At 32.2% G+C, this 9,673-nt stretch overlaps 2 pseudogenes; both read left to right on the forward strand.

Moving 5' to 3' along the window:
* Positions 1-736: 736 nt before the first annotated feature.
* LOC143627110 (geraniol 8-hydroxylase-like) lies at positions 737-2,837 on the forward strand (annotated as a pseudogene).
* A 4,183-nt stretch (positions 2,838-7,020) lies between these two features.
* Positions 7,021-8,669, forward strand: LOC143627112 (pectinesterase inhibitor 11 pseudogene; annotated as a pseudogene).
* The last annotated feature ends 1,004 nt before the right edge of the window (positions 8,670-9,673 follow it).

Genomic DNA, 9,673 nt, shown 5'->3' on the forward strand with positions numbered 1-9,673 from the left:
AAACCTAATAACTAATCTGAAATTTATAAACGTGGGTTGAAACGATAAAACCAGGCCAGTATGGTTTGCAGTAAGATCCAACTAAGATCCATATATTTTTATAAACCTATTTTAGTTATAGGTTGATTAAGCATCTAATAAACAGAGGTTTTTATAAACGAGCCACCAACCGAATAGAAAGGTGAATACATTGAACCTTTAAAAAATTCTAAAGTAAGATGATTTACTCTGAAAAGACAAACAAGTTCGTCTTAAAGAATCTGAAAACATTTATATGAGATAATAAAATCTATTATAAGACGTTATAGCACAAGATAAAATATAAAACACTCAAACCAAGTACAAATATGTCTAGATCCCCAAAGATAATTGATAATCAGTAGACATACATAAAATTAAATGATGAATTAAGTAAAGAAATTACTCAATAGTTTACTGTTATACTCTTTTTATTTAATAAATTAATAAGTTATCTAATTGTCGAAAAAAAAGACAGAGAATAATATTATAATAATCCATACCCAACATATTTTAATAGCAGATGATCCTTCATCCATACCAAATTTGACCTTTTGGCAAAAGCATGTTTTGATTTAGGACAAGGCTTCTTTGATTTCAAGATAATTATACTTAATTTAACGTTTATTGCCATAAGCAAGTCGAAAGTTCAAGGCCTTAAGCAACTATATATATAACAAGCAAACCGCATATAACATATCATTAATTTGCAACAAAAATGATAGAAATACTTGTATACAACATTTATCACAAAATGATCACCTACTGGTCATGGTGGTGGGAAGTCGACAACGAGCGAGACGGTCTTGCTCGCACAATTCTCACCATTGTTGTTCCGGCACTAGTATTTTTTTTGGTACAAATGGTTGTTGTTCTATACAACAAAGGCTGCAACTTCCTTGCCGCCAGGTCCTTACGGCTTACCAATTGTAGGCTACCTCCCGTTTCTCGGGTCCAACTTACACGAAATATTTACCGAGATGGCTCACAAATATGGACCCAGTTTTAGTCTTCAGCTCGGAAGTAAGCTTCATGTTGTGGTGAACTCCATGGACCTAGTAAAGGTGGTGGCACGTGATTTGGACCACATCTTTGCAAACCGGAGCACTCCAATAACAGCCACATTGCTCACTTATGGCGGGCTTGATGTCGCATGGACTGACAATAAAACAAACTGGCGTAACATGCGTAAGCTTTTAGTGAGCCATGTGATGAACAACACAAATCTAAACGCTTCTCAGAGTTTTAGAACACATGAAGTGAGAAAGACAGTGAATGAAGTTTATACTAGAATAGGGGAAAAGGTTGATATTAATAAGATAGCTTTCGACACGGAGCTTAATGTTGTGACAAGCATGTTATGGGGTTGTAGCAACTCTGATGAAGGGTTTGGAGATGGATTCCGTGAAGTTGAATTTAAGATCATTGAGTTACTAGGATCACCAAATATCTCGGATTTTCTTCCATGGTTAGCGCGGTTTGATCTACAAAAAAGGCAACGAGATATGCGGAGGCAACTCGAATATGTTGATCCTGTATTTGACAACCTTATAGAAAAAAGAATCAAAGATAACTCTAGCAAACTCGATGGGGTGGTTGAAGAAGATGGAAGGATGGATTTTCTTCAAATCTTATTAGAGCTTAAAGACCAGAAAGACGCTCCAACATCATTGAACTTAACCCAAATTAAGGCTCTATTGATGGTATTTTTTTCAATTATACTTGTTCTGTCTAACACAAGTTAACTAAATATAGAAACTTTAACAAAACATGTCTTACGTAGTTTGTTGTTTATTATAGTTATTATTATTATTATTATTATTATTATTAGATTTATCAGTTTTCTATTTAACTTTTGAAGTCGTTTTATCAGTATCATTATTTCGTTAATTTGATACTAAGTTGGTTACCTTTAGCATTAAATTTTCATTGTGATCTCTTTCTCTGTTTAATTCTTCACCAACTGAGTTTTGAGATCTTTCGAATTCTCTCAACAGGAGGTCATAGTTGCTGCTACAGACACAACATCAACAATGGTGGAATGGGTGATGGCAGAGATGTTGAATAATCCAAGTGTAATGAGAAAGGCTCAAGATGAGTTAACCGAGGTTATTGGTATGAATAATATTGTTGAAGAATCCGATTTGCACAAATTGTCATATTTGGATGCAGTGATCAAGGAGACATTCAGATTACACCCTCCGCTTCCTCTTCTACTCCAGAGATGCCCGGCTGAATCTTGCAAGGTGGGAGTCTACACAATCCCGAAAAACACAATCGTGTATATTAATGTATGGGCAATCCACCGGGATCCCAACAACTGGACTAACCCTATGGAGTTTAAGCCCGAGAGGTTTTTAAGCGGCAAATGGGATTACAATGGAAATAATGTGAAGTTTTTGCCGTTTGGATTAGGAAGAAGGATATGTCCTGGAATCCTTCTTGGTGGCAAGATGTTAACATATATATTAGCTTCACTTCTGCATTCTTTTGAGTGGAACTTGCCTAAAGATGACGAGTTTGAGCTATGCGATGAGTTTGGATTTGTGACAAAGAAAAGGAAAGCATTAGTAGCCATACCCTCTCAAAGGTTATCTGAGGCAACCCTCTACTGTTAGTGGGCTAATTCAAAAATTGGGCCACGTGTTTTATTTTGAATAAGAAGTCTTAGTCCTGGTTATGACCGATTCTTCAACTACTTATCGTTTTAAGTTTGTTTCGTCAGTTTCTATTAAAGTTGTTTAGCTTTTCACGGTTATGTACATTGGTTATTTGACTATTTAAAGCCTTGTTTCCTATTGAATAAACTCAATCTCTCATATGTTCTCTCTTTCTTATTCTTTATCAAAACTCTCTAAACCCTAACATACAAGTTAAGGTTTAGGGTAGTTCAAACACTTTATTATTGTAAGAGAATACTCATGGCTCAAAAACTCTTCACAATAATTCTCTATAAATCACACATCTAAAGCCTATTATCAAACCTTATATTTATAAACTAACCCTCATTTGGTGACCAAGACATTACGATAATAATCTTATTACAATTAGTAAACTAAACTAACTTGTCAACTTATGTCCTTCCATATTCACTAACTTGTGAACATGGTCCGTAAAATTAACATCATACAAGCCTCTTTAATCATTATCAAAACCTTATTTGTATGATCTGATCTAACAAAGTGGTATCAGAGGTACACTATCTGATCCAATCTGAAGGCTCTTGTTGGTATCGTGAAGTCGATCATATGGCCGGAAGACAGAAGTAGCATGACTATAATGTTTCTTCGACTCCTCTCCCTATATTCAAAGCTAATGAGGGATATGAGTTATGGAACAGGGGCGTACGCTTAGCCTGACCCTTTATTAACCCGGCCCTATAAAGTCTAAAGAATGCCAACTTTCAACTAATTACACCCTTTTACTTTTTTTAATGTTTTTATGCCATCTCCCTCTATGTGTAATTGTGTATCATATCAAACATTTCAATCACTTAACCTAGTGTGGTTAGTGATCATGAGCTGGAGGCTAGGCAGCTCGTTCTCTACTCATGATGAGAACTAGATAGGATCGAAGTTGGTTGGTCACTTGGTTGCCAAAGCTTGAAAGCTCAAAGCCAGCGTGGCCTACACATATTGTTGGGCGAAACTAATTTTTTTTTACGGTTTGGAAATTAATTTTTGGTGCTCAATTGTTTTTATATGTCACTAGATATATGTGTTTTCAAGCTCGTCCGGTTGTGGCAGGTTACATATATATATATATAAGAAAGAGAAAATATAATAAAAAAATGTCAATAGTCTTTAGAAAATACTTAATTTAATAATTAAGATACAATATCCTAAGATTGCACTATATATGGTGGTAATTTCATTTTTTGAAACTAATCTATTATATATATCTTCTAGGCAAACATTTCTAGAAAGCCGTTTTTCTGATATAATAAATACATGCGTAGCTCAATATTAACGGATCATTGAGTAATAAATCTAAAATTGGGTGAGTCTATAATATGTTTACATTTTGGTTAATTTTGTAAATTTAAAATCTCAAAATTATTACATTTTTTGTTATCCTTATAACTTATAAGTCATGCTTGTATTTCATAAGTGTCGATTTGTCCGTAGTCATTTTCTTATTCTTGTTAAATTCAATTAAATTCAATATGAATATGAGTTGTAATATATTTGTTTTTGTATACTAATTATTTTTATATTATAGAAACATTTGCATATTAATTATTTTTATACTACGTATATAACATTTTAAATTCTAAATTCAATTCTTTTTAAAATGCGTGTTGAATTTGTTGCGCCTTACATGGACTTGTTGTGATGTCATTGATGAATATTATATATGATGCACCCGGTTGAATCTGTTGCACACGCCCAAGGATTTTGCGTTATGTTCGATATGTTGCTCGAAAGTAGTCCAATTTGTTGTGCAAATAGAAATGTTTCATGTCAGATAGAGATCTGTTGATCAGTGAATTTATAAAGTCAAAGTTATTTGATTATTTTTCTTAGTTAAATTAGCTATTTTTGATTATTTCTTTCTTTTAAACCTGTAAGTTTTAAGCACGAACTAGGACTACTATTATATCTCCCACTTGAAAAGGTTGTTCATTTCAAGAAAAGTCAATAAACCGTGGGTATATACTAGTTTGCAAACCCTTGCTTTCGATCATTAATTAATTCTAAAATAGTAAAATGTCTATTGCTTAACCTAAACTTCTTATACAGTTGTCAATGAACCAGCTGTTTAAACAAGTGTCGCTCTTTATTTAATTTCTTTTACTAATTTCATTTATTGTTAGGCTCGTTGACTGACATGGTTGTAAAAATCGCGCTTAGATTTTAAATGATCATTAATTATTTGATAGTCGATACCTCACCGATTAATCGATATTTGGTAAATATCAATCAAAATAAAAAATTTTATATATAAAATTAAGTGTGTGTATATATATATATATATGATCAGGATCATGAGAGAGCCTTTTTGAAATTGAGAACTATGAAAATCATTTTAGACCACAAAAAACCCAAAAATAAAAAAAATCATAAAATAAAAAAAAATCATAAAATAAAAAAAACACAAAAATCAAAAAAGTATAAAAACCAAAATTCTTATTTTATCATTCCGGTTTCATAAAAAAACTCGGTTTAGCTAAATTATATACACATATGTATAATATATACATATATGTATATTTACATGTTTTTTTACACATGTGTATAATTTAAAATAAATGATAATGTACATATGTGTATATTACGTAACTAAAGATTATATAAAATTATACATATGTGTATAATACGACATTCTTTTTTTATTATTTTTATTTTTTTAATGAAACGGAAATGAAATATAAGAATTTTGGTTTTTTTAATTTTTTAAAATTTTTATTATTTTTTGTTTTATGATTTTTTTAAATATTTTTTTAAAGGTGTTTTTAGTGGTCCAAAATGGTTCTAAAAGTTCTCAATTTGCAAAAGGTTCTCTTAGGATCCTTACCCATATATATATATATATATATATATATATATATATATATATATATATATATATATATATATATATATATATATATATATATAGAGAGAGAGAGAGAGAGAGAGAGAGAGAGAGAGAAAGGTTCAAGTAAAAATAAGGAGTTTTCTATGATGGTAAGAACCAATAAATTTTGACATGTGGAATTACAACATATGGTGAAAGAACAATTCTATTAAACTATGTCGGTTATAATGGTGAAAGAGTAATTCTAGGAAATTATGATGGTTGTTGGTAATTTTAAATCTCAACCATTGATTGACATGATCCAATGGCAATTATTTATTTCTAGTCTTCCTAGGAAACTACTTATTTTTAGGATAACCATCCCCTATATATATACATATATATATATATATATATATATATATATATATATATATATATATATATATGGTAAGGATCCTGAGAGAACCCTTTGCAAATTGAGAACTTTGAGAATCATTTTGGACCACTAAAAACACCTTTAAAAAAATATTTAAAAAATCATAAAACAAAAAAAAACAAAAATATTAAAAAAGTAAAAAAACCAAGTTTTAATATTTCATTCCGGTTTCATTAAAAAAAAATAAAAAACCGTCGTATTATACACATATGTATAATTTTATTTAATCTTTAGTTACGTAATATAAACATATGTACAGTGTCATTTATCTTAAATTATACACATGTGTATAAAAAAATCATGTAAATGTACATATATGTATATATTATACATATGTGTATATAATTTGGCTAAACTGAGTTTTTTTTATGAAACCGGGATGTTAAAATAAGAATTTTGGTTTTTTTTACTTTTTTCATTTTTGTGTTTTTTTTTTATTTTGGGTTTTTGTGGTCCAAAATGGTTCTCATGGTTCTCAATTTCAAAAAAGTTCTCTCATGATCCTGATCCTATATATATATTTTTATATATATATATATATATATATATATATATATATTTATATATATATATATACCCATCCATCGGGGATGGATCTTGCGAGAAGTGCGAGAAGTGAATGTGTAACTCCATTAATCCCTAATTTTTCACTCTCTTGCTTATGATGTTACTTACATGTATGTAGGTTGGTTGTATTTATGTCTTAATACACATTCAAACCTACCTATACACATACAAATGTACCGAGCCACATTAAAACCTATGTACCTACACACATACAAACATACATACACATATACAAACATACGTACCTACACACGTACATACGCACCTACATACACACCTACACAACACACCTACACATAAGAAATGGAGTGAAATTAGGGATTAATGGAGTTATACTTTCACTTCTCGCACTTCTCGCTGTAAAAAACTTCTGAAATGATCCAATACCCCCATCGATATATATATATATATATATATATATATATATATATATATTTGAGAGCCAATCCGATTAATCGCTAGTGCGTCTTTACTCCACTGTCTGACTAGCGCCGAACGAGTTCTACGACACTGTTGACTGGTATTAACTGAACACTTGCCTCATTCCTTCTTGGTGATTTCCTTCTTGTCATCATAAGATAGATATTAAAAATATAGCATGTGGCTACCGCCTGCTTTAACTTCATGTATTTTTTTAATGTCTACAAACTTTAATTGAATTGCACACTTCTAATGGTTTAAAGTAACAACTTTTTACCAAGTATATAAACCCCTCAACTCCTCACTTTCTTCATCCAAATCCAACTCCACTTTAATTTTTTTTCATATAATTAATATTCCAAAATCTCTCTTAATAATTCTTAACCATGGATAAACTTCTGTTTTACTTGCTAATTCTTCTAATCAACTTCCAATACACCACTTGTGCCATTACCAACCCTACCCCTCTAGACTTTGTTAAAGCCTCATGCAAAACTACCCGGTTCCCCGCTCTCTGCGTCAACTATCTCTCGAATTATGCCGGTTCGATCCAACAAAATGATCAGCAGCTAGCCAAAGCCGCCATAACGGTCAGCCTGAACACTGCCAAGTCAGCGGCAGCATATGTTTCCAAACTGGCTGGAACCGCAAATATAAAGCCAAGGGAGTCCCGAGCCCTGAAGGACTGTGTCAATAGCATGAGTAGCTGTGTCGCTAGTCTAACACAGTCCGTTCAGGAGCTCAGGAAGATGGCTCAATATAAGGGCCAGAATTTTGTTTGGCACATGAACAATGCCCAAACATGGGTCAGTTCTGCACTTACTAACCAAAACACTTGTCTTGGGGGGTTCTCTGATAGTTCTATGAATGGACAACTAAAGGATGCTATTAATAAAAAGATGAGTTCTGTTTCACAAAGCACCAGCAATGCACTTGCTTTGCTCAACAGGTTCTCTGTGAGACATAAAGATACACATAAGCCTTGATGGTTCATGCTTCACAGCTAGCTATTGGTTTTGCTTGTTCCTCATCCAACAAAAAGGTTATACATATATAGTAGTATAAAGTATTATGGTGTGCCATAAGTTTTTGTATCCTTAAGGATATATTGTTTTTGGGACTAGTCTATTGTACTGGTTTTTGTGGCTAAGGTTATGACTTGTTTAGGTTTTGCTGGCCTTGTACTATAGTTATAATATCTAATGAAATAAATATGGCACCTAATATGATATATTGTCTTCTTTGTAACTTTATGATGGATTTTGTAGCTTGTACTGGTGCATGTCTAATTGCATCGACTCAATAGCATTTTAACTTTAACCTATCGAAAATCAATATTGTCCGATTAAGAATCGATATACTTCATAAATTCATTGACATTTTTATCCTCGGAACTTATGGACCATAGAATGTTGGCCATATATATTCATATACTTCAAAGAGGATTAACCTTATGGTTGCGAATCTATGGATCCAAAGCAGTTTTGTGTTGTCTAATAGCTAGGGTGTGAAGTTAATCCCATTCATTGCTGGATTTAAAAAGCCTATGTGTCGTAGTGGTAGTGTAATTATTAGAAACAATGTTTATTATGTATTTGGTATCTATATAAAGTTTAGGATCCAGTTTGTAACAGATCAAACTTGATAACGTACTACGAAGTTTTAATGTGTTGATCATATACAAATGTTTGAATGTCGTTCTAACCCTTCAGTTTGATGGATATATGAGGGCCGGTCAACGTCATCAACAACTACAATATCATTGTCAATCAAATTCTTGTTTCATTAAATCTTGTTCCTCAATTTCTATTTCAATTGTTGTGTGCAATTCCATTTTTGGGCAACATAGGGAGACAAAAGGATTTAATATAATGTGTTTCTGAAAGTGATTATTAAAAACTTTTGTTTACAACCCGTGATTTGAGGCCCTCGGTTCATACTTGTGTCCCATGTCATTGTCCTGTTTGCCATGTTTCGTATGCTGTTTTTTTTACTCTAATTCACGGGTTGTCAAATCGATGTCAAAGGGGTTGTTTTCGTAATGTATAGGATAAGAAAGGGAATTGGCGAAAGTTTTAACAGACGAACATGGTTATTTTTGCCGTTGGTTCACTGGAGAAGAGTTTCGGCCGTACCAAAGATGACCTGTGGGTAACCCATCTTTAATTTAACCATCAGCAGTATCCTTTGCCAATCTTTCAGAAACCAAATCACCCACACCGAGTATCACCGACAACTTTTATCTGCAAATTTCTGACGAAAAGGTCTAGTGGTGATACTCATTTATATAGCAGTGAGAACACACATATATATCAAACTATTTATACCATGAAATCTTATTTTTACACAAGAACTGTTTGCATACTCCCTTAAGAAAGTCTTATCACCTTTTTCACTATTCACATTGATTCAGTAATTTTTTAATTCCAGTTTTAAAACCACAAATTTGTATCGTGATGACACTTGGGAAACGAGACAACAGCATCCATCGCATGTATGAATTTGACAATTTAGTATCAAATAGTTAAACCTTCTAGGTATCAATAAATTGTAGTCCCAATCAATAGTTAAAGGCGAGAGATGATGGTCCTTAATGTTGAATTGTTGATCATGATTCATGAAGGACAGACAACTAATATGATTAATCATGGAAGTGGTGGATCCTGCCATGATATTCTACTAGTGATCTTATCATCTTAACTCCACAAAACTTTATCCAAGTTTATGATG

Source organism: Bidens hawaiensis, unplaced genomic scaffold (genome assembly GCF_021521415.1).
Source record: "Bidens hawaiensis isolate Kalapana, Puna unplaced genomic scaffold, B.hawaiensis_p1.1 tig00004599_1, whole genome shotgun sequence".
Lineage (NCBI taxonomy): Eukaryota > Viridiplantae > Streptophyta > Magnoliopsida > Asterales > Asteraceae > Bidens > Bidens hawaiensis.